The 25,800-nt window shown below is 28.1% G+C and overlaps 2 long non-coding RNA genes across 2 annotated transcripts in view; one reads left to right on the forward strand and one right to left on the reverse strand.

Moving 5' to 3' along the window:
• Window positions 1–25,800, forward strand: part of LOC126470440 (uncharacterized) — a 93,394-nt gene that overhangs the window by 42,885 nt on the left and 24,709 nt on the right. The gene's annotated exons all lie outside the window — the stretch shown is intronic.
• Window positions 3,077–25,800, reverse strand: part of LOC126470442 (uncharacterized) — a 95,510-nt gene continuing 72,786 nt past the window's right edge. The window contains exon 2 of the long non-coding RNA XR_007586203.1: window positions 3,077–3,275. This is a non-coding gene — a long non-coding RNA (uncharacterized LOC126470442). The remainder of the gene's footprint in view (window positions 3,276–25,800) is intronic.

Consider the following 25,800-nt stretch of genomic DNA (forward strand, 5'->3'; position numbering starts at 1 on the left):
TATTGGGGCAATTTTTTGCCATGTTATTAGTGTTAAACAGTTATTTCATCTTGAAGCTCCTATTACTTCTGGAAATCAGAAATGAACGGGTGAGGCCCCGATCTTTAATAATAATCTAGATCTAATTATTATTGATGGAATAAAGTCTGTTTCTCATCCTATTGGATAGTTTATTTGAATGAGCAAAATTGAAAAAATAGTATTGTCGATCCTATTGCTTGGACAATAAATTATTTAATTGATGATTCATTTATTATTATATTTTTATTTCTTGTTAGGAGCGGAATAAATGAAAGTAAGTTGATCTCAAGTCCTATTCAAACCCCAAATCAGGAGTTTGATGAAATGGACAGGATCGTTCCTATCATTAATGTTGATAGGAAGAGAAGTTTTGTAGAGTTGTTGGTCATTAAAAAGGAGAGGATTGATACCTCTATAAATGGGGTATGAACCCATTAGCTTGTTTAGCTTACCTTTTCCATTAAGGTCTATGATGCAAGTTAGTTTTTGATACTAAAGGAGGTAGTTTAATTCTGTCTTATGTAATTTTTAATGAAGGTAATTTTATTTACTTGATTTACCCTATCAAGGTAACCCTTTAGTCAGGCACTTCATTTATATTTTATATATAAATTAAAATTTTTTTAAAAAAGTTTGCTTATGTATTATTTTGTTTATTTCTAATTAATTTATCTCGGTTAGGATAATTTGAATATATATTATATATAATAAATAATTTATATTAATATATTACATTTAATTAAATTTAAATACCTATAATGTTATTTTATAATTATTAAATGATTATATTAATACATTTATTTACCTAGGATTAAAGCTACTTATGTTTTTAGCTTAAAATAGGTTATTATAATATAAATTATATAATAATATGTAAATTAATATTAAATATTATTATAATTGGATATAATAAATATAATCAATATTATTAAATATAAAATTTGATATATACATAAATAATTATATCAATTATAATAATATAATTTAATATATTTTCTATAATTAGATTATTTAACAAATTAATATTTAAGTTAACTTAATATAAAGTTAATTTTATATTAATTCCATATTACATTAATTTACATAATTATATAAAATATATTTATTATATTATTTAATCTTTCGTTATTATTAGTGAAAAGAAAGATTAAATAGGAAAGAATATAATACACTTATTGGTATACATGTTCCATATTAATCTTTATTTAAATATTATAGAGAAGTTGTTGTGGTCATTCAAGGGTGCGTTTCTTTTTTTTGTCCTTTTTTGTGTTTTTTCCTTTATTTTTCTTTAAATATTTGAATCTTTTATTTTTTCTTATTTTTATAAATTTTTAAATTTCTTATTTTGTTTCCAAAAGTTTTATTCTTGATTATTTATTCACTTTTTCTTTGTATTTTATGTAAGTTTTGTTAAACTACATGTTCTATTTTGCAGTAATTTGATTTAATTATCAAGTGATTTTGGATTTAGCAATTGATTTAGTATCAGCATAATTCGTGCCAGCAGCCGTGGTTATACGATTGATACAAGTGAATATTATTGGTTAAAACAGTTGTTTATATTTTTAGGGTTAAAATATAAATTTGTAAGGTGAAATGTTAAAATTTATTTATAGCTCTTTTTGTGAATCTGTGAAATTTGAATAATAAACTAGGATTAGATACCCTATTATTTTAAATGTTAATTATATTTACCAGGGTACTATTAGTTAAGGTCTTTAAACCCAAAGAATTTGGGGGTATCTCATTCCATTCAGTGGAACCTACCCTGTGATTGATAATACACGATTTACTCTACTTAATTTATTTGTTTCTATATCTCCATTATCAGAGAATCTTTTTAGTGTTATAATTCTCAAGATTTATAATTATAAAATATTTCAGGTCAAAGTGCAGCTTATAGTTAAGAGGAGTTGGGTTACAATAGATTTTTGTTTATAACAGATTTGTTGGTGAAATACTGTTAATGAAGGTGGATTTGATAGATATTTAATTTATTTAATTTAACTGATATTGGCTCTGAGGTGTGTACACATCGCCCGTCACTCACATTATTGATTATTCTATTTAATTATTTTAAATTAGCTTCAATTTAGATGAGGTAAGTCGTAACATAGTTGATGTACTGGAAAGTGTATCTAGGAAGAGTTTCAAGATATAACTTATTAGTAAAGTGTTTCATTTACACTGAAAATTTTTCTGTGCAAATCAGGATATCTTGATTATTTATTTTATTATATTTATTTTTTGTTTATTTAATTATTTAATAAAAATAATTTTGTCGAATTCATTCTTAGTATGTTTTGTTTAATTGATTTTTTAGATTATAGTTTATTGGTAATGTAATTGTTTTATGTAATATTATTTTAAATTTTGAAAAGTAGATTTTATTTATTGTACCTTTTGTATCAGGGTTTATCAAAATTTTAGTATTTACTTTACTTGTCTCGATTTGGGTTGATTTATAAATTATTAATAGTTAATGTATCATAATTATTATTAAATTATTTATAGAAATGAGATGTATATCGTTTCCCAAGATATCTAGTTTGTTAAGAGAAAATTTAATTTTTTGAAATTAATTGTTTTTATTTAATTTTTTATGTATAAATATTAACTTATTTATTCTTTAAGGGATAAGCTTTGAAGTTAATAAGCTATAATTTGTTTTATAAAATATAATAGTAAGCTTTATACAAGCTATCTCTAAGATTACGTTTTAGTTCATTATTTTTATTTTTGATTTTATAATTATTTTAGGTTTTTTATTAAGATTATAAATTTAATTTTAAAGTTTTTGTAATAAAGATAGAATTAGTATATTTATTTGTATATAATTTTTACCTTGTGAATTTATTATAAGGAACGAGGCAAAATTGCTTTCCACCTGTTTATCAAAAACATGTGTTCTTGAAAATACTTTGAGGTCTGGCCTGCTCACTGAGCAAATGTAGCATAATCATTAGTCTCTTAATTAGTGGCTGGAATGAATAGCTTGATGAGAAATCAACTGTCTCTTAATAAATTTTTGAATTTAACTTTTGAAGCAAAAGGCTTAAATTTTTCTTTAGGACGAGAAGACCCTATAGAGCTTAACATTTTATTTTTATATAGTTTTTTGTTTGTCTTTCTATATTTAATGATGATGTTTTGTTGGGGTGACATGAAGAATAAATAAACTCTTCATTATTATATCATTTATTTATGTTTGTTGTTTTGATCCATAATTTATGATCATAAGATTAAGTTACCTTAGGGATAAGAGCGTAATTGTTTTTGAGAGCTCATATCGACAAAGCAGATTGCGACCTCGATGTTGGATTAAGAAAAATTTTGGGTGCAGTAGCCCAGGAATTAGGTCTGTTTGACCTTTAAATCCTTACATGATCTGAGTTCAGACCGGCGTGAGCGAGGTCGGTTTCTATCCTAAGATTATTAATTCATATTAGTACGAAAGGACCATATGGTTGAAATATTTTTTATTTTATTGATTATTACTAATTAAATTACTATTTTGACAGATTAATGTGTTGAATTTAGAATTCATTTATGTAGATTTTTTCTACAAATAGTAATGATACTTTATGATTTATTTATGTTTATTTTGAATTTTCTTTTATTAGTTATTTATGTTTTTATTAGTGTTGCCTTTTTAACTTTATTAGAGTGTAAGGTTTTAGGTTACATTCAAATTCGATAGGGTCCAAATAAGGTAGGTTTTGTTGGAATTCCTCAACCCTTTAGTGATGCTATCAAGTTAATTTGTAAGGAGCAGCAAATTCCTATTATATCTAATTATTTACTTTATTACTTTTCTCCTGTTTTGAATTTAATAATTTCCTTGGCTGTTTGAGTGATTTTCCCTTACTTAACTTATATGTGTTCTTTTTCTTATGGATTTTTGTTTTTTTTATGTTTTTATGTTTGATTAAAAAATTATTAGCTTAATTGTTGATTTATTATTATTTCTTTTCCTTTAGCTTTAGATTGTTTTGCTTCTTGTTTAGCTGAGACTAACCGTACTCCTTTTGACTTTGCCGAAGGTGAATCTGAGTTAGTTTCAGGTTTTAATATTGAATATGGTGCAGGTGGTTTTACTTTAATTTTTTTAGCTGAGTATACTAGAATTGTTTTTATAAGAATATTATTAGCTTTAATTTTCTTAGGTGGTGACTTTATTCTTTTATATTTTTTATTAAGCTTGCTGTTATGCCCTTTGGTTTTATTTGAGTTTGTGGGACATTACCACGTTTTTGTTATGATAAGTTAATGTACTTAGCTTGAAAAAGTTTTTTGCCATTATCTTTAAATTTTTTTATTTTCTTTGTTGGTTTAAAGATTATATTTATTTCATTTATTTAGTGAAATTTCTTAAGAAAAGTTAATAGCAGAGTTAAACTTCTTGTTTTATGTTTTCAAAACATATGCTTTTCCTAAGCTAATTAACTTATTATTCCTTAATTAGTTTATCTCATGCGTTTGCAACATGTACATTAATTAAGAAGTATGTAAAGTAGATAATTGTTAAGATTTGTCCTGTTATAATGTAAGGTTCTTCAACAGGTCGTTGTCCAATTCATGTTAATAAGCATACAACAACTACTATAATTCAGAATAAAATCTGATTGATAGGATAGAATTGAATACCTCGGAATGGTGTTTTATTATAAAATGGTAAAATTATTAAGATTCTAATTGATAAGAATAATGCAATAACACCTCCTAGTTTATTAGGGATTGATAGTAGAATTGCATATCCAAATAAGAAATATCATTCTGGTTGAATATGGACGGGGGTTACTAATGGGTTGGCAGGTACAAAATTATCTGGATCTCCCAGGAGGTAAGGATTAATCAGGCACAGTATAATTAATAATGATGTTATTAATACAAAAGTAATAGAGTCCTTGAAAGTAAAGTATGGGTGAAATGGGATTTTTTCAATGTCTCCATTTAGGCCTAAGGGGTTATTAGACCCTGTTTGGTGGAGGAAGAATAAATGAATTGCTGCCATTGCAGCAATAATAAACGGTAGTACAAAATGGAATGTAAAGTATCGATTTAATGTTGCATTATCAACAGCAAACCCTCCTCATACTCATTGAACTAAATCTGTTCCTAAATACGGAATTGCTGATAATAAATTAGTAATTACTGTCGCACCTCAGAATGATATTTGACCTCAAGGTAAAACGTATCCTATAAATGCAGTTGCTATAAGTAAGAATAGGAATACTGTACCAATTATTCAGGTGTGTATGTATATGTAAGATCCATAGTAATTTCCTCATCCGACATGTAAATAAATACAAATAAAAAATTTAGAAGCTCCATTTGCATTTAAGGTTCGACTAATTCAGCCATTATTTACGTCTCGGCAGATGTGAACTACACTACTAAATGCTATTTCAATATTTGATGTATAATGTATAGCTGAATATAGTCCAGTTACAATTTGAATTACCAAACATAACCCTAGTAGGGACCCAAAATTCCATCAAAATGAAATATTTGTTGGTGCAGGTAAATCAACTAAAGAGTTATTAATGATATTAATTAAAGGATGTCTGAATCGTAAGGGTTTATTCATTAGTAAATTAACTTATTTTACGAATAGGCCCCTGGTTAATGTTGGTGATTTTAACAACTGCTAATAGTGCTAAAAATAAATAAATTATTATTATTATTGTGATAAAGAATGTTGGTCTATTATATAGTTTTCTAAAGATATTATTTCTTGATAATTGATTGAATTATCAATATTTATGGTTTCAGTATTTTCGAAAAAGTCTAAAAATATTGTTATATCTAAAATAATTAATGTTGATATGATAAATATTCATATTGTTAAGGTAATAATTATCGTAATTGATTTAGGTTGAAATATTTCGTTTGATGCAATTCTCGTAATATAAATAAATAGAACTAATATACCACCAAGAAACGTTAAAAATAAAATATATGATAATCAATATCTTTCCATTATTGTTCCTGTTATTAGTCCAACTAGAAAAAATTGTAGGATAATGAAAAGCATTATTGATATTGGGTGTCTTAATTTAATAAAATTAATATTTATTACGTTTGATAGCGATATAATTATTATTTTGATCATTTCAGGGGTTAGTTTAATAAAAATATCGGTTTTGGGGACCGATGATGGAAAGTGTTTCTACCTCTGAAGTTTTGAAAGTGGGGGCTGGACTTATTTCCGGTTTACAAGACCGGCGTTTTTTTAAACTATTAAAACTAATGTTTATATTCTCTGTCTTTACTTCTTTATTGATTTATTTTGCTGGTGTTTATGTTTTTTCTTCTAAACGTAAGCATTTATTAATGGTTCTTTTGAGATTAGAATAAATTGTTCTTTCTTTATTTATATTGGTTATTGTTTATCTTATTGAGTTTCATTATGATTATTTTTTTCCTGTTATTTTTTTGGTTTTTTCTGTTTGTGAAGGTGCTTTAGGTCTTTCTATTTTAGTTTCAATAATTCGTTGTCATGGGAATGATTTTTTTAATTCTTTTGGTTTATCTTTATATTAAAGTATTTATTTATAACTATTTTTTTGATCCCTCTTTGTTTGGTCAATAATTGTTGATGGTTGGTTCATTCTTTAATGTTTCTGTCTAGTTTTGTTTTTATGATTTATGTTTATTCATATGCAGATTTGAATATGATTAGATATTATTTTGGTATTGATTATATTTCCTTTAGTTTGATTCTGCTTAGTTTTTGATTTTGTTCCTTAGTAATTACTGCTAGAGGTTCAGTTTATTTAAGTTCTTATCATTCTAATTTTTTTGTCTGTATAGTCTTAATTTTAATGATTATGCTTTATTGTTCGTTTCCTAGATTGAGTCTTCTTTCTTTTTATATTTTTTTTTGAGCCTAGATTGGTTCTTACTTTACTTTTGATTTTGGGGTGAGGCTATCAACCTGAATGGTTGCAGGCTGGTGTTTATTTAATTTTTTATACTCTGGTTGCTAGATTGCCTTTATTATTAGTGTTATTTAAGGTTTATGATTTTTCTAATACTTTATATTTTCCTTTATTGGTTGATTTTGGTTCTTATTATTTTATATTTTATGTGTTTATAATTCTTGCTTTTTTAGTTAAGATGCCGATATTTTTGGTTCATTTGTGGCTTCCTAAGGCCCATGTTGAGGCCCCTATTTCAGGTAGAATGATTCTTGCTGGTGTTTTATTAAAGTTAGGTGGTTACGGTATTTTTCGTGTTATGAAGGTTATTTCTTATTTGGGTTTAAAGTTTAGTTATTTTTGATTGTCTTTAGGTTTATCTGGTGGGGTTATTGTTAGATTTATTTGTTTTCGTCAGGTTGATTTAAAGTCTTTAATTGCATATTCTTCTGTTGCTCATATAAGAATGGTTATTGGAGGATTGATAACTATGAATTGATGAGGTTGTATGGGTTCTCTTTCTTTAATGGTTGGTCATGGTTTGTGTTCTTCTGGTTTATTTTGTTTATCTAATATTATTTATGAGCGTTTAGGTAGACGAAAATTATTAATTAACAAGGGTATAATTAATTTGATACCAAGAATGGCTTTATGATGTTTCCTTTTGAGATCTTCTAATATAGCTGCTCCTCCTTTAAATTTGGTAGGTGAACTTATGTTATTAAACAGAATTATATCTTGATCTTCTTTTAGATTTTTTGCTTTAATTTTTTTGTCTTTTTTTAGAGCTGTTTATACTTTATATATGTATTCTTATTCTCAGCATGGTAATTATTATTCTGGTGTTTATACTTGTTCTCTTGGTTATTTTCGTGAATATCATCTTTTACTTTTACATTGATTGCCTTTAACTATTCTTTGTTTAAAGGGAGAGTATTTTTTTGTTTAGGTTGCTTAAGTATTTTAATTAAAAATGTTGTTTTGTAGAATCAATGATATGAATTTTTCATCTTAGGACATGAGTTTGTTTTCTATTTGTTCTTTGAGTTTTTTTCTTTATTTTTTGTAGAACTATAATTTTTATTTTGGGTATTTATTATTTAAAAATTGATTATAGGGTTTTTTTTGAATGAGAACTTTTTAATTTAAATGGTTCTATGGTTGTTATGACTTTAATTTTGGATTGAATGTCTTATTTTTATGTCTTTTGTTATGTATATTTCTTCTATGGTTATTTATTAAAGAGAGGATTATATGTCGGGAGAAAAAAATACAAATCGTTTTATTATTATTGTTTTAATATTTATTCTTTCTATAGGTTTTTTAATTATCAGTCCTAATTTGATTAGAATTTTATTGGTATGGGATGGTTTAGGTGTAGTTTCATATTGTTTAGTTATTTATTATCAAAATGTGATATGTTATATTGCGGGTATGTTAACTGCACTTTCTAATCGTATTGGTGATGTTGCTATGAAAAGTTTCTGTTGGATTCCTTTCATGTTTAATTTCTTTAATCTGTTGTCATTTATGGAGTAAATTCCTCTCCTAAATTTACTGTGGCGTTTCTGACTATCTGGGAGGAGACTGAGTAGTGGAACGTGTTACTTTTACACATAAACAAGAACGATCTGTCACACTACTACACTTTAAAACACAGTTTATATGTAATTTATGTGACACAGTCTCATACACAACCTACATCCGCTTTCTTTTATTTACTGTATATGATAAGATACTGTCATCCCCCTTCCCTTCTGTGTGAGAGTATGAATGACCAAATGTATTTGTAGTTGCATGCTTGAGGGTAGCAGACATGCCTGTCTGCTAGAGAACAGTAGGACCAACGTCGGAACAGGTAGCTACGCTTCCTAAAAGCAAAGAGGTTTCTATCCTTAGTATGGTTCTGTCCATCCGTTGTCATGTTGGTATAGGAAGCTGCCCCTCTGGCCAATTCCGTTTGTCTTTGTGAGCCACCCTCAGGAAGCACGCTCGGCAGTAGGCAGTTGCTGTGGGACCGTGGCGAGCGTCTGAAGTGGTAAGATCTCCGACTAAGCGCGTGTCTGCTAAGTCCGTAGGACAATGGATTTCTTAAGTTCAGCCTAACTGAAAACTTAATACCTTGATTTCAGATTTCGCTCTAAAATATCTAATGCTATCTTAAATTGCAGCGGAGTGTAATTCTCGTGTGAAGTTCAGATTATTTTGCAGTAGTTGCTTTGTCATTACTTTGTGAGTAAAGTGGAACCACGTGTTGATCAGTAACTCTAACTAAGTTCATCAATCTTAAATGTGAATGCTTGTGTGATTATAACGTCTCGTCTTGACAATATTTTACAATATAGCAACTTTTCTTTATGCTTTTCTTTATGTTCAACCCATGTGGAGTGTACTTAGCGAGACCAGTACCACGTGCTTATATTACTGTTTGACCCATCAGGTTAATAGTAAGGCGTTAGTAACCAGTTCCAGGTTTTTCGTTTGTCAATTGCTTTTCGATCGAATTTATTTTAATTATCAAAATTACTGTGGAGTTATACGCTTTCTGTAAACCAAGTTGACCACGTGGAGCATGTGGTGTAATCATCAAAGTAGCCTTCAGCTATTCTTTTTGGGAAGATTTCACAAAGAGTTAATATGAATTTAGTATACCAGTGTGTGGTAATTACATGACGGACAGGATTGTGTTACGAACGTAATTTCTTTGGGTGAAAACTGAATCTGTTGGTTGTGGTTAATTTCTTCTTGCTTATGTTTCAACGTTCTTTGGGTGTTGTTATGTGAATGCAGGGTTGTATGCAGTCTCCCAATCTTGGCTCCATATTTGATGTGTTCCATAAGATTAAAATCTCACATTTTTACAATCCTTAAACAAGGCACCAGCTCAGTTATAACTCACGTATAATATGCTGATATTTCAATGAACAATCTTAAAATAAATTTCCAAATATAAACTGATTTCTTTCTTTTTATTTAAATTCTTCTTTTTATATATAGATATATTACCGGTTGTTGTATGACTGTAAAAGATTATAATCAATGTTAGTCTGATTGGTAATGTGGTAAACCTAGACTAGTTACCTGGTGAAACAGCTGCGCAGTAATGCACGGTTAACTTCTCCCCAGACAGCTCACAGCTTTTAAGCCGGTTTTATTGTCAGTCAGTACCGCTTTCATCATACCAAATTAAAGTAGTAAACTTACAGCTATTTTAATTTCTATTGCTTGAATATTGAATTTTGGTGGTTGAAATTATATTTATTATTATGATTTTATTTCTAATTCTTTTGAAATAAAGCTTATTACTATATTAAATGCTTTAGCAGCTATAACTACAAGAGCTCAAATTCCCTTTTCTTCTTGACTTTCTGCTGCTATGGCTGCCCCTACTCCTGTTTCTGCTTTGGTTCATTCTTCTACTCTTGTTACTGCTGGGGTTTATTTGTTAATTCGTTTCAGACCAATATTAGATACTTGTAATTGTGGTTGATTCTTACTTTTAATTGGTTGTATAACTATGTTTATGGCTGGTTTGGGAGCAAATTTTTAATTTGATTTGAAGAAAATTATTGCTCTTTCTACTTTGAGACAACTTGGTTTAATAATAAGAATTTTGGCTATGGGTTATCAAAACTTGCATTTTTTCATTTATTAGCTCATGCTTTATTTAAGGCTTTATTGTTTATGTGTGCAGGTTCAATAATTCATAATTTACAGGATTCTCAGGATATTCGTTTTATAGGTTCAATTGTTAATTTTATGCCTTTAACTACAGTTTGTTTTAATGTTTCTAGTTTGTCTTTGTGTTGTATACCATTTTTAGCAGGTTTTTATTCAAAGGATTTAATTCTTGAAATGGTTTGTTTAAGATGAATTAATTGTTTGATTTTTTTTCTTTATTTCTTTTCTACTGGTTTAACTGCTTCTTATTCTTTTCGTCTTTTTTATTATTCAATATCTGGTGAAAATAATTTATATTCTAGATTTTCTTTTGATGATAAGGGTTATTATATTTCTTTTGGTATAATTGGTTTATTGTTTGTTGCTGTTTTTGGTGGTAGTCTTTTGTCTTGGTTAATTTTTCCTGTTCCTCATGTGATTGCCTTGCCTTATTATTTAAAGTTTTTAACTATTACTGTAGTTGTTTTGGGTGCTTATTTGGGTAATCTTATTTCTAATTTCGATGTTTCTCAAAATTTATTTTCTTTAAGTATACTTTCTTTTGTCAGATTTGCTGGTTCTATGTGGTTTATACCTTTTATTTCGACTAAGTTTATTAGATATTTCCCTCTAAAATTGGGTTATTATTCATCTAAATCGTTTGATTATGGTTGAGGTGAATTATTTGGTGGTCAAGGTTGGTATAGACTATTCATTTATTTAATTAGTTATATACAAGGTTGATATGATTCTAATTTTAAGATTTATCTATTAACTTTTATTTTTTGAATATTTATTTTGGTGGTATTATTTTTCGTTTACTTAAATAGCTTATAATTAGAGCATGACACTGAAGATGTTAAGGAAGTATTTTTACTTTTAGGTATTTATAAATATACATATATTATTTTTACAGTGCAAATGTAATGTTTTATTTAAACTATATAAATTTTAGAAATGTTAACGGAGTTTAAGCGCTAATATAAAAAGTTAGCAGCTTTCATATTGGCTTTACATTTCCTTAATTGGAACTTTATAGTTCAATTATATTATTAACAGTAATGCGCCTCTTTTTGGCTTCAATTAATAAGAATAAGGGTATTTTATTTACCAACCTACCAGGTCGAAACTCACTGCAATACGTCGCTTCTTATTCTATTTAAGGTTGATTGATTATATCAATACTTTTTGAATGCAACCCAAATGTTATGTTTAACTACAACCCTTTATTCTGCTCATTGTAAGGCTCCTTGATTTCATTCATGGTATAGTCCACCTAATAATACTATAATAAAAAATATTGTTGATACTGTTCAGATTATAATGTCTCAAGTTTTAAAAATAATTACAATAGGGAGGATTAGTGCGATTTCTACATCAAAAATTAAGAAAATTACTGCAATTAAGAAGAATCGAAGTGAGAATGGTATTGGTGCTGATCTTTTTGGGTCAAATCCACACTCAAATGGTGATCTTTTTTCTCGGTCATTAATTAATTTTTTGATAATGTTGTTGCAAGGATTATAACAATTATTGGAATAATAAACCTAATAAAAATTCTTGTAGATAAAATTAGGATTGTTTTTCTTGATTTATATCAAGCTTTTTGATTGGAAGTGAAATGTACTATTTATACTAGAAATACGATTATCTACCTCATCAATAAATAGAAATGTATAAGAATAATCATACTACGTCTACAAAGTGTCAGTATCATGCTGCTGCTTCAAATCCAAAGTGGTGTCTTGGTGAGAATTGGTTTATTGAATGTCGAAGTAGACATGTTGATAAAAAAATTGTTCCGATAATTACATGAAGACCATGGAATCCTGTTGCAACAAAGAATGTTGATCCATTAACTGCGTCTGCAATGGTGAAGGGTGCTTCTCAATATTCGTGTGCTTGAAGTATAGTGAAGTATAGTCCTAGTAGTACTGTGAAGAATAGTCCTTGTAATGCTTGAGTATGATTAGATTCTATTAAACTATGATGTGCTCATGTTACTGTTACTCCTGATGCTAAAAGGATAGCTGTATTAAGTAATGGAATTTGTATAGGATTAAAAGGTTGAATTCCTATTGGGGGTCATAATATCCCTAGTTCAATAGGGGGTGCTAGTCTTCTTCTAAAAAATGCTCAGAAACATGAAACAAAGAATAGTACTTCTGATGCAATAAATAAAATTATTCCTCATCATAATCCAATTGATACAAATCCCGTATGTAGTCCTTGGTATGTTCCTTCTCGTACTACATCTCGTCATCTTTGGATTATAGTTATTAGGGTAATTCCAAATCCGATTATAAATAAGTTAATGTTAAATAGGTGAAATCATTTTGCTAATCCTGAACCTAGAACGATTGCTCCAATCGCTCCTGTTAATGGTCAAGGTCTGTAATCTACTAAGTGGAATGTGTGGTTTGAGTGAGTTGTTAACATAAGTTTAGTATACTTCTCTAGAATATAAAGTTCTTAAAATTGAGAAAACATAGGCTTGAATTATTGCTACTGCTGATTCTAGAATTAACAGAAGTATTTGTCCAATAATTAATAGTGAAATTAAGTTTATTGCTATAGATGGTCCTGTATTTCCTAGTAATGTTAATAGTAAGTGTCCTGCAATTATATTAGCTGCTAGTCGTACTGCTAGTGTACCTGGTCGAATGACATTTCTAATTGTTTCAATTAATACTATAAATAACATTAATGCTGGTGGTGTTCTGTGGGGGAAAAGGTGTGTAAATATGTGATTGGTATGATTAATTCATTAAAAAAAAATATAAATCTTAATCATATAGGTAGAGCGATTGCAAATGTTAATGCTAAATGTCTTGTTCTAGTAAAGATGTAGGGGAATAATCCTATGAAATTATTAAATAGTATTATAATAAAGATTGAAATGAAGATGAATGTTGTTCCATTAAATGATTTTGGTCCTAGTAGTGTTTTAAATTCATTGTGTAAGGTTAAGTTTAGTTTATTTCAAATAATATTAATTCGTGATGGTGTAAGTCAAAATATTGATGGGATTAATAATAATCCTAAGAATGTTCTAGTTCAATTTAATGATAAATTGAAGATATTAGTTGATGGATCAAATGTTGAAAATAAGTTTGTTATCATTTTCAATTCAAGTTCTTTATATCGATTGTTCTTTTTTCTGCTCTTTTAATAAGATTTGGTTTAAATGAGAAAAAGTTTATTTGATTAAATATAATTAATGTAGTCGAAAATATAGTAAATAGGGAGATTCATATGAGAGGGGATAAAAAATGGTTCAAATGGCTCTGAGCACTATGGGACTCAATTGCCGAGGTCATTAGTCCCCTAGAACTTAGAACTAGTTAAACCTAACTAACCTAAGGACATCACAAACATCCATGCCCGAGGCAGGATTCGAACCTGCGACCGTAGCGTTCTTGCGGTTCCAGACTGCAGCGCCTTTAACCGCACGGCCACTTCGGCCGGCTATGAGAGGGGATATTTGAGGGATTTGGATTAAATTTCCCTATGAGAAGTAGTCGTTAATTTACTATTTTTTTTGGATTAAGAGACCATTACTTACTTTCAGTCATCTGATGTATTTCAAGGTGTACTAATTATTTGGTTATTTTAGATTGACACTCTAATGTTATATATTTTAACTAACTCCTTAGATTATCTTAGATAATCACTTGATAAATAAGTTTACTGAAGTTCTTTCAATTACAATTGGTATGAATCTGTGGTTTGTTCCACAAGTTTCTGAGCATTGTCCAAAGAACAGTCCAGGTCGGTTAATTGTAAATGTTCCTTGGTTTAGTCGGCCCGGCGTTGCGTCAATTTTAACCCCTAATGCAGGTACTGCTCATGAGTGTAGAATGTCTGATGCTCTTGTTAATACTCGTACTTCCGTATTTATTGGTAGAATTGTTCGGTTATCTACATCTAGAAGTCGAAATCCGTCGTTTTCTAGGTCTTGTTCTGTTGTTATATAAGTGTCGAATTCCACATCTATAAAGTCAGAATATTCATATCTTCAGTATCATTGTCGTCCAATTGTTTTAATTGTGATTATTGCGTCTACTGAATCATCAAGTAAATATAGTAGTTGTAATGATGGGAGTGCAATAAAAATTAGTGTAATTGCTGGTAGTGCTGTTCAGATTGTTTCAATTAAATGTCCGTGAAGTATGTTTCGGTTTGTATAGGCAATGAATAATATGTAACTTAGGGCATAACCTACAATTACTGTAATTAATAATTATACGACCATAGTATGATCATGGAAGAATGATAGTTGCTCCATTAATGGTGAAGGTCCATCTTGAAAGGATAAATTTGATCATGTTGCCATTAATGAATTTTTCTAATAAAAGGTCAAACCTTTATTTGTAGAGCTTAAATCTACTGCACTAATGTGCCATATTAGAATCTAGAAATTAATGGTAGTTCTGAGTTACTGTCTTCTGCAGGTGGATTATTTTGTAGTCATTCTGTTGATCTTATATTAGCTCTAAATATGATTGCCTGGTTTGTAACCATTCTTTCTCATATAATTACAATGAATATAATGATTCCCACAATAGAAATTGTAGACCCAATTCTTGATACTACATTTCATGATGTATATGCATCTGGATAGTCTGAATATCGTCGTGGTATTCCTGCTAGTCCTAGGAAGTGTTGAGGGAAGAATGTTAAGTTTACTCCAATAAAATAATTGTAAATTGGATTTTTAATCATGTATTATTTATAGTTAATCCTGTAAATAATGGGTATCATTGAATAACACCTCCCATGATTGCGAATACTGCTCCTATGGATAACACATAATGGAAGTGAGCTACTACATAATATGTATCATGTAATACGATGTCAAGTGACGAATTTGCTAATACTAATCCTGTTAATCCACCAATTGTGAATAGAAAAATAAATCCTAAAGCTCATAATAGCGGTGGATTGAATTTGAATTTAGTTCCATATAGTGTAGCTAATCATCTGAATACCTTAATTCCTGTAGGTACAGCAATAATTATTGTTGCTGATGTAAAGTATGCTCGTGTGTCAACATCTATTCCTACTGAGAATATGTGATGTTCTCATACAATAAATCCTATTAGTCCAATTGATAATATAGCATAAATTATACCTAATGTTCCATATGGTTAAATTTTTCCTCTTTCTTGACATACAATGTGAGAAATAATTCCAAATCCTGGCAGAATTAAAATGTAAACTTCTGGGTGTTCAAAGAATCAGAATAGTTGTTGATATAGAATTGGGTCACCCCCTCCTGCAGGGTCAAAGAATGATGTATTTAAATTTCGATCTGTTAATAGTATAGTAATAGCCCCTGCTAATACTGGAAGCGATAAAAGGAGGAGAAGGGCTGTAATAGCTACAGATCAGACAAATAAAGGTGTTTGATCTATAGTTATACTTTCTGATCGTATATTAATTGCTGTTGTAATGAAGTTTACTGCACCAAGAATAGATGATACACTTGCTAAGTGAAGTGAAAAAATAGCTAGGTCTACAGATGCCCCCCCCCCCATGTGCGATAGCTCCTGCAAGAGGAGGGTAAACTGTTCATCCTGTACCAGCACTGTTGTCTACTATAGAAGATGTAAGAAGAAGGGTTAGTGAAGGCAGTAGTAATCAAAAACTTATATTATTTATTCGTGGGAACGCTATATCTGGTGCACCAATTATTAATGGTACGAGTCAATTACCAAATCCACCAATTATAATAGGTATTACTATAAAAAAAATTATTACAAATGTGTGGGATGTAATAATGACATTATAACTTTGGTCATCTCCAATTAGAGATCCTGGTTGACCAAGTTCAGCACCAATAAGTATTCTTATTGATGTTCCTACTATTCCTACTCATGCTCCAAATAAGAAGTATAAAGTACCAATATCCTTATGGTTTGTTGATAATAATCATTTTTGCGGTAAGATGGCTGAATTTAAGGTGGTAGACTGTAAATCTACTTATGAGATGTTTCTCTCTTACCATGCTTTAGGCCTTATATTTAATTATGATTCTAGACTGCAATTCTAAGGTGTAAAATTTTACTAAGGCCTAAAAGATTATTCTTTTAATTATAACTTTGAAGGTTATTAGTTTGGTTAACTTAAGTCCTTAGTATAATGAGATTAAGGTTGTTGTTGAGATTAGTCCTATTGTTGAAATTATTACTGTTATAGGAAGAATAATTTTTGATTTTTGAGACTTTATTTTTATAGATCATGAATTTTCTGTGTATGACATAATTAGGGGTGAGAATCTAATATGTATATAATAATAAAGTGTAATTGTAGTTAATACAACCATAATTGTCATAATAGTTGTTATGTTATTTTCTATCAATGATTGTATTACAATTCATTTTGGTAGAAATCCAAGGAATGGTGGTAAACCACCTAGGGATAAAAGAGATAAAAATATTATGAATTTAATTTCAGTTTTTATATTTCTGGCTGAATAAATTTGGTTAATAAAAGCTAGATTTATTTGCTTAAATAATAAGACCATAATTAATGTTAATAGTGAGTAAATAATAAAGTATAGTTCTCAAATGTTTTCTCTAACTGTTAGGGATCTGATTATTCACCCTAAATGTCTAATTGAGGAATATGCTAGAAGTTGTCATAGAGATGTTTGATTAAAACCACCTATTGCCCCAATAATAATTCTTAGAATGATAATTGTTCAAAAGAAAGTTCTTAGTTGAATACAATATGATAATACCATTATTGGGGCAATTTTTTGCCATGTTATTAGTGTTAAACAGTTATTTCATCTTGAAGCTCCTATACTTCTGGAAATCAGAAATGAAAGGGTGCAGCCCCAATCTTTAATAATAATCTAGATCTAATTATTATTGATGGAATTAATTCTGTTTCTCATCCTATTGGATACTTTATTTGAATCAGCAAAATTGAAAATAATAGTATTGTCGATGCTATTGCTTGGACAATAAAATATTTAATTGATGATTCATTTATTATAATATTTGTATTTCTTGTTAGGAGTGGAATAAATGAAAGTAAGTTGATCTCAAGTCCTATTCAAACCCCAAATCAGGAGTTTGATGAAATGGACAGGATCGTTCCTATCATTAATGTTGATAGGAAGAGAAGTTTTGTAGAGTTGTTGGTCATTAAAAAGGAGAGGATTGATACCTCTATAAATGGTGTATGAACCCATTAGCTTGTTTAGCTTACCTTTTTACATTAAGGTGTATGATGCACGTTAGTTTTTGATACTAAAGGAGGTAGTTTAATTCTGTCTTATGTAGTTTTTAATGAAGGTAATTTTATTTACTTGATTTACCCTATCAAGGTAACCCTTTAGTGAGGCACTTCATTTATATTTAATATATCAATTAAAATCTTTTTTTTAAATTTGTTTATGTATTATTTTGGTAATTTCAAATTAATTAATCTCGGTTAGTATAATTTGAATATATATTATATATAATAAATAATTTATATTAATATATTACATTTAATTAAATGTAAAAACCTAAAATGTTATTTTATAATTATTAAATGATGAAAAGAAAGATTAAAAAAGGAAGATCATAATACATTTATTGGTATACATGTTCCATATTAATCTTTATTTATATATAATAGAGAAGTTGTTGTGGTCATTTGAGGGTGTGTTCCTTTATTGTCATTTTTTGTGGTTTTTTCTTTTTTTTCTTTAAATATTTAAATCTTTTATTTTTTCTTATATATATAAATTTTTAAATTTCTTATTTTGTTACCAAAAGTTTTATTCTTGCTTTTTATTCACTTTTTCTTTGTATTATATGTAAGTTTTGTTAAACTAAATGTTCTATTTTGCAGTAATTTGATTTAATTATCAAGTGATTTTGGATTTAGCAATTGATTTAGTATCGCGATAATTCGTGCCAGCAGCCGCGGTTATACGATTGATACAAGTGAATATTATTGGTTAAAACAGTTGTTTATATTTTTAGGGTTAAAATATAAATTTGTAAGGTGAAATGTTAAAATTTATTTATAGCTCTTTTTATGAATCTGTGAAATTTGAATAATAAACTAGGATTAGATACCCTATTATTTTAAATCTTAATCATATTTACCAGGGTACTATTAGTTAACGTCTTTAAACCCAAAGAATTTGGCGGTATTTCATTCCATTCAGAGGAACCTACCCCGTGATTGATAATACACGATTTACTCTACTTAATTTATTTGTTTGTATATCTCTGTTATCAGAGAATCTTTTTAGAGTTATAATTCTCAAGATTTATAATTATAAAATATTTCAGGTCAAGGTGCAGCTTATAGTTAAGAGGAGGTGGGTTACAATAGATTTTTGTTTATAACGGATTTGATGGTGAAATACTATTAATGAAGGTGTATTTGATAGTAATTTAATTTATTTAATTTAACTGATATTGGCTCTGAGGTGTGTACACATCGCCTGTCGCTCTCATTATTGATTATTCTATTTTATTATTGTAATTTAGCTTCAATTTAGATGAGATAAGTCGTAACATAGTAGATGTACTGGAAAGTGTATCTAGGAAGAGTTTCAAGATATAACTTATTAGTAAAGTGTTTCATTTACACTGAAAATTTTTCTGTGCAAATCAGGATATCTTGATTATTTATTTTATTATATTTATTTTTTGCTTGTTTAATTATTTAATAAAAATAATTTTGTCGAATTTTGTCTTAGTATGTTTTGTAGAATTGACTTTTTAGATTATAGTTTATTGGTAATGTAATTGTTTTATGAAATATTATTATAAACTTTAAAACTTTTGTATCAGGGTTTATCAAAATTTTAGTATTTACTTTATTTGTCTTGATTTGGGTTGATTTATGAATAACTTATAGTTAATGTATCATAATTATTGTTAAATTATTTATAGAAATGAGATGTTAATCGTTTCCCAAAATATCTAGTTTCTTAAGATAAAATTTAATTTTTTGAAATTAATTGTTTTTATTTAATTTTTTAGGTATAAATATTAACTTTTTTTTTCTTTAAGGGTTAAGCTTTGAAGTTAATAACCTATAATTTGTTTTATATAATATAATAGTAAGCTTTAAACCAGCTATCTCTAAGATTATATTTTAGTTCATTATTTTTATTTTTGGTTTTATAATTATTTTAGGTTTTTTATTAAGATTATAAATTTAATTGTAAAATTTTTGTAATAACGATAGAATTAGTATATTTATTTGTATATAATTTTTACCTTGTGAATTTATTATAAGGAACTAGGCAAAATTGATTTCCCCCTGTTTATCAAAAACAAGTCCTCTTGAAAATACTTTGAGGTCAGGCCTGCTCACTGAGCAGATTTTTAAAGAGCCGCGGTATTTTCACCTTGCAAATGTAGCATAATCATTAGTCTCTTAATTAGTAGCTGGAATGAATGGCTTGACGAGAAGTCAACTGTCTCTTAATAAATTTTTGAATTTAACTTTTGAGTCAAAAGGCTTAAATTTTTCCTTTGGGTTGAGAAGACCCTATAGAGCTTAACATTTTATTTTTATATAGTTTTTTGTTTGTCCTTCTATATTTAATGATGATGTTTTGTTGGGGTGACATGAAGAATAAATAAACTCTTCATTATTTTTATCATTTATTTATGTTTGATGTTTTGATCCATAATTTATGATCATAAGATTAAGTTACCTTAGGGATAACAGCGTAATCGTTTTTGAGAGCTCATATCGACAAAGCAGATTGCGACCTCGATGTTGGATTAAGAAAAATTTTGGGTGCGGTAGCCCAGTACTTAGGTCTGTTCGACCTTTAAATTCTTACATGATCTGAGTTCAGACTAGTGCGAGCCAGGTCGGTTTCTATCCTAAGATTATTAATTCATATTAGTATGAAAGGTCCATAAGGTTGAAATATTTTTTATTTTATTGATTAATACTAATTAAATTACAATTTTGACAGATTACTCTGTTGAATTTAGAATTCATTTATGTAGATTTTTTCTACAAATAGTATTGATACTTTATGATTTATTTATGTTTATTTTGAATTTTCTTTTATTAGTTATTTGTGTTTTAATTAGTGTTGCTTTTCTAATTTTATTAGAGCATAAAGTTTTAGGTTACATTCAAATTCGAAAGGGTCCAAATAAGGTAGGTTTTGTTGGAATTCCTCAACCCTTTAGTGAAGCTATCAAGTTAATTTGTAAGGAGCAGCCAATTCCTATTATATCTAATTTTTTACTTTATTACTTTTCTCGTGTTTTTAATTTAATAATTTCCTTGTCTGTTGGACTGATTTTCCCTTACTTAACTTATATGTGTTCTTTTTCTTATGGATTTTTGTTTTTTTATGCTCTACTAGATTAGGTGTTTATACTGTTATAATTGCTGGTTGGTCTTCTAATTCAAATTATTCTTTACTAGGTTCTCTTCGTTGTGTTGCTCAAACAATTTCGTACGAAGTTAGTTTGGCTTTAATTTTATTATCTTTAATTATTTTAATTGGTTGTTATAACATGTTTGATTTTATAAATTATCAGCTTTATTGTTGATTTATTATTATTTCTTTTCCTTTAGCTTTAGCTTGTTTTGCTTCTCGTTTAGCTGAGACTAACCGTTCTCCTTTTGACTTTGCCGAAGGTGAATCTGAGTTAGTTTCAGGTTTTAATATTGAATATGGTGCAGGTGGTTTTACTTTAATTTTTTTAGCTGAGTATACTAGAATTGTTTTTATAAGAATATTATTAGCTTTAATTTTTTTAGATGGTGACTTTTATTCTTTTATATTTTTTATTAAGCTTGCTGTTATTTTTTATTTGAGTTCGTGGGACATTACCACGTTTTCGTTATGATAAGTTAATGTACTTAGCTTGAAAAAGTTTTTTGCCATTATCTTTAAATTTATTTATTTTCTTTGTTGGTTTAAAGATTATATTTATTTCATTTATTTAGTGAAATTTCTTAAGAAAAGTTAATAGAAGAGTTAAACTTCTAGTTTTATGTTTTCAAAACATATGCTTTTCCCAAGCTAATTAACTTATTATCCCTTAATTAGTTTATCTCATGCGTTTGCAACATGTGCATAAATTAAGCAGAATGTAAAGTAGATGATTGTTAAGATTTGTCCTGTTATAATGTAAGGTTCTTCAACAGGTCGTTTTCCAATTCATGTTAATAAGCATACAACAACTACTATAATTCAGAATAAAATCTGATTGATAGGATTGAATTGAATACTTCGGAATGGTGTTTTATTATAAAATGGTAAAATTATTAAGATTCTAATTGATAAGATTAATGCAATAACACCTCCTAGTTTATTAGGGATTGATCATAGAATTGTGTATGCAAATAAGAAATATCATTCTGGTTGAATATGGACGGGGGTTACTAATGGGTTGGCAGGTACAACATTATCTGGATCTCCCAGGAGGTAAGGATTAATCAAGTACAGAATAATTAATAATGATGTTATTAATACTAATGTAATAGAGTCCTTGAAAGTAAAATATGGGTAAATGGAATTTTTTCAATATCTCCATTTAGGCCTAAGGGGTTATTAGACCCTGTTTGGTGGAGGAAGAATAAATGAATTGCTGCCATTGCAGCAATAATAAACGGTAGTACAAAATGGAATGTAAAGAATCGATTTAATGTTGCATTATCAACAGCAAACCCCCCTCATACTCATTGAACTAAATCTGTTCCTAAATACGGAATTGCTGATAATAAATTAGTAATTACTGTCGCACCTCAGAATGATATTTGACCTCAAGGTAAAACGTATCCTATAAATGCAGTTGCTATAACTAAGAATAGGATTACTGTACCTATTATTCAGGTGTGTATGTATATGTAAGATCCATAGTAAATTCCTCGTCCAACATGTAAATAAATAGAAATAAAAAAAAATAGAAGCTCCATTTGCATGTAAGGTTCGAATAATTCAGCCATTATTTACGTCTCGGCAGATGTGAACTACACTACTAAATGCTATTTCAATATTTGATGTACAATGTATAGCTAAAAATAGTCCAGTTACAATTTGAATTACCAAACATAACCCTAGTAGGGACCCATAATTCCATCAAAATGAAATATTTGTTGGTGCAGGTAAATCAACTAAGGAGTTATTAATGATTTTAATTAAAGGATGTCTCAATCGTAAGGGATTATTCATTAGTAAATTATCTTATTTTACGAATAGGCCCCTGGTTAATGTTTGTGATTTTAACAACTGCTAATAGTGCTAAAAATAAATAAATTATTATTATTATTGTGATAATGAATGTTGGTCTATTATATAGTTTTTCTAAAGATATTGTTATTTCTTGATAATTGATTGAATTATCAATATTAATAGTTTCAGTATTTTTGAAAAAGTCTATAAATAATGTTATATCTAAAATAATTAATGTTGATATGATAAATATTCATATTGTTAAGGTAATAATTATCGTAATTGATTTTGGTTGAAATATTTCGTTTGATGCAATTCTCGTAATATAAATAAATAGAACTAATATACCACAGAGAAACGTTAATAATAAATTATATGATAATCAATATCTTTCCATTATTGTTCCAGTTATTAGTCCAACTAGAAACGTTTGTAGGACAATGACAAGCATTATTGATAATGGGTGTCTTAATTTAATAAAATTAATATTTATTACGTTTGATAGCGATATAATTATTATTTTGATCATTTCAGGGTTTATTTTATTAAAAATATCGGTTTTGGCGACCAATGATGGAAAGCTGTTCCCCCTCTGAAGTCTTAAAAGTGGGGGCTGGACTTATTTCCGGTTTACAAGACTGGCGTTTTTTTAAACTATTAAAACTAATGTTTATATTCTCTGTCTTTACTTCTTTATTGATTTATTTTGCTGGTGTTTATGTTTTTTCTTCTTAACGTAAGCATTTATTAATGGTTCTTTTGAGATTAGAATATATTGTTCTTTCTTTATTTATATTGGTTATTGTTTTCCTTATTGAGTTTGATTATGATTATTTTTTTCCTGTTATTTTTTTTTTGGTTTTTTCTGTTTGTGAAGGTGCTTTAGGTCTTTCTATTTTAGTTTCAATAATTCGTTCTCATGGGAATGATTTTTTTAATTCTTTTGGTTTATCTTTATGTTAAAGTATTTATTTATAACTATTTTTTTGATCCCTTTTTTTTGGTCAATAATTGTTGATGGTTGGTTCATTCTTTAATGTTTCTGTCTAGTTTTGTTTTTATGATTTGTGTTTATTCATATGCAGATTTGAATATGATTAGATATTATTTTGATATTGATTATATATCTTTTAGTATGATTGTGCATAGTTTTGAATTTGTTCCTTAATAATTACTGCTAGAGGTTCAGTTTATTTAAGTTCTTACCATTCTAATTTTTTTGTCTTTATAGTCTTAATTTTAAAAATTATGCTTTATTGTTCGTTTGCTAGATTGAGTCTTCTTTCTTTTTATATTTTTTTGAGGCTAGATTGGTTCCTACTTTACTTTTGATTTTGGGTTGAGGCTATCAACCTGAACGGTTGCAGGCTGGTGTTTATTTAATTTTTTATACTCTGCTTGCTAGATTGCCTATTATTAGTGTTGTTTAAGGTTTATGATTTTTCTAATACTTTATATTTTCATTTATTGGTTGATTTTGGTTCTTATTATTTTATATTTTATGTGTTTATAATTCTTGCTTTTGTAGTTAAGATGCCGATATTTTTGGTTCATTTGTGGCTTCCTAAGGCCCATGTTGAGGCCTCAATTTCAGGTAGAATGATTCTTGCTGGTGTTTTATTAAAGTTAGGTGGTTACAGTATTTTTCGTGTTATGAAGGTTATTTCTTATTTGGGTTTAAAGTTTAATTATTTTTGATTGTCTTTAGGTTTATCTGGTGGGGTTATTGTTAGATATATTTGTTTTCGTCAGGTTGATTTAAAGTCTTTAATTGCATATTCTTCTGTTGCTCATATAAGAATGGTTATTGGAGGATTGATTACTATGAATTGATGAGGTTATATGGGTTCTCTTTCTTTAATGGTTGGTCATGGCTTGTGTTCTTCTGGTTTATTTTGTTTATCTAATATTATTTATGAGCGTTTAGGTAGACGAAGATTATTAAGTAACAAGGGTATAATTAATTTGATACCAAGAATGGCTTTATGATTATTCCTTTTGAGATCTTCTTTAAATTTGGTAGGTGAACTTAGATTATTAAATAGAATTATATCTTGATCATCATTTAGATTTTTTGCTTTAATTTTTTTGTCTATTTTTAGAGCTGTTTATTCTTTATAAATGTATTCTTATTCTCAGCATGGTAATTATTATTCTGGTGTTTATACTTGTTCTCTTGGTTATTTTCGTGAATATCATCTTTTACTTTTACATTGATTGCCTTTAAATATTCTTTGTTTAAAGGGAGAGTATTTTTTTGTTTAGGTTGCTTAAGTATTTTAATTAAAAATGTTGTTTTGTAGAATCAATGATATGCATTTTTCATCTTAGGCTGTTAATTAGTTTTCTATTTGTTCTTTGAGTTTTTTTCTTTATTTTTTTCTAGAACTATAATTTTTATTTTGGGTATTTATTATTTAATAATTGATTATAGAGTTTTTGTTGAATGAGAACTTTTTAATTTAAATGGTTCTATGGTTGTTATGACTTTAATTTTGGATTGAATGTCTCTTATTTTTATGTCTTTTGTTATGTATATTTTTTCTTTGGTTATTTATTATAGAGTGGATTATATGTCGGGAGAAAAAAATATAAACTGTTATATTATTATTGTTGTAATATTTATTCTTTCTATAGGTTTTTTATCTATCAGTCCTAATTTGATTAGAATTTTATTGGGATGGGATGGTTTAGGTTTAGTTTCTTATTGTTTACTTGTTTATTATCAAAATGTGAAATCTTATAGTGTGGGTATGTTAACTGCACTTTCTAATCGTATTGGTGATGTTGCTATTTTAATTTCTATTGCTTGAATATTGAATTTTGGTGGTTGAAATTATATTTATTATTATGATTTTATTTCTAATTCTTTTGAAATAAAGCTTATTACTATGTTAATTGTTTTAGCAGCAATAACTAAAAGAGCTCAAATTCCCGTTTCTTCTTGACTTTCTGCTGCTATGGGTGCCCCTACTCCTGTTTCTGCTTTGGTTCATTCTTCTACTCTTGTTACTGCTAGGG

Source organism: Schistocerca serialis, chromosome 3, assembly GCF_023864345.2.
Source record: "Schistocerca serialis cubense isolate TAMUIC-IGC-003099 chromosome 3, iqSchSeri2.2, whole genome shotgun sequence".
Lineage (NCBI taxonomy): Eukaryota > Metazoa > Arthropoda > Insecta > Orthoptera > Acrididae > Schistocerca > Schistocerca serialis.